Source organism: Cyprinus carpio, unplaced genomic scaffold (genome assembly GCF_018340385.1).
Source record: "Cyprinus carpio isolate SPL01 unplaced genomic scaffold, ASM1834038v1 S000004490, whole genome shotgun sequence".
Lineage (NCBI taxonomy): Eukaryota > Metazoa > Chordata > Actinopteri > Cypriniformes > Cyprinidae > Cyprinus > Cyprinus carpio.
In genome coordinates this window covers 391-1,759 of record NW_024877176.1, presented here as the reverse complement: position 1 = coordinate 1,759, position 1,369 = coordinate 391, and the positions used below count along the sequence as shown (strand labels likewise).

Genomic DNA, 1,369 nt, shown 5'->3' with positions numbered 1-1,369 from the left:
TCTGCTCTCTGCATTGGTGTAGCGCTGCTGTGAGCAGAGCCCCCAAAAAATTCAGGTCACTACGCAAAAGCTGTCCCCTCCACGCGGATATTCTTAGTAAAAGGCCGGAAAGATTTATGCGACAATGAAGAGAACCGAGCTGTATCCCCCCCCCCCTGGCCTGTGCGCTTTGCCAGTGGTAAACCACATTCTCCCTCGGGTCATCGAATGGGTGAAGACACTGCCACTACCTGCATTTTCGTCAACCCCATCACTCCAAGACAGGGGAGGAGGTAAAGGTCACACAAAAATTCCCGTCAGTCACCCTAATAACCACAAGCCAAATCAATCAGAATCAGAATGAGCTTTTTTCCCAGGTATGTTTACACATACAAGGAAATTGTTTTCGCGGACAGAGAAGCAAATCAAGGCAATGCAATCTCCTTCTCTTGCCTTCCCATGCTGAAAAGTTGAGGAAAAAATAAATAAATTAAAGATTCGCAGAATAATGACCCCTATAACATATAGTGCGTTCCAAATGTTAAGCGACTTCAGCTTATGATGGGTCCCAACGTGGTATTTTATGGTGTGTAAGGGCTGTGTCACGGCATAAGAAAAAAGCCATGCATTGTTTAGTGATAGCCAAGCGCATGTGGCACTGGCTGGGGATTAAAACTGATGCATGCGCAGCTCCTCGCGTAGTATAGTGAGTGGACAGTATCTCCGCTGGGAAGACCGTCACGCGGAAGCTAGTCCGGGGATGACTAATCGATTCCCCAGACGGGGAGAGCTGCATGCGCAGCTCTTTCTGCTTGGGGACGACACAATCAAAGTTTTTGGCCAACAGGGCTACAGAAAGGAGTACGGCTCGATGTCAGCCGAAGCCAAAGGACATGCGTTGGCCGGGAATCGAAACCCGGGTCAACTGCTTGGAAGGCAGCTATGCTCACCACTATACCACCAACGCAGGCAGAAGGTGCCAGAAATACAGGTCACTCACAAAAGCTCCCCCTTCACGGAAAGACAGCTATGCTCACCACTATACCTCCGGGCGCAGGCAGAAGACACCAACTTGCGCTGTCAGTAAGAAGGCTCGAAGCGCATGAGTCACTGATAGGGCTAGAGGAGCCTACTGAGATCTTTGTTTGACCTCACAGTAAAGAGTGCAGTCTAGAGTTTGGATCACGTCACGTATAAAAAAAAGCGCTTGTATTTCCATACTGGCTAAATGAAATACCAAAGTGGTGACGCCTGAACCACAGAGGGGCTGCAAACACAGACACATCTCACCTAGGGTAATTCATGGTGAATGACACCTGACCACAGGCATTTCGTAACCCCTCACTCCAAAGGGGAGGAGTAAAGTCACAAAAAATTCAAGTCAGTCACA

General features: G+C 48.8%; 1 non-coding gene across 1 annotated transcript; it reads right to left on the bottom strand.

Moving 5' to 3' along the window:
- Nucleotides 1-873: 873 nt before the first annotated feature.
- Nucleotides 874-946, bottom strand: trnag-ucc. The gene has a single exon. It is a non-coding gene; the product is annotated as a tRNA-Gly (tRNA).
- Nucleotides 947-1,369: the final 423 nt, after the last annotated feature.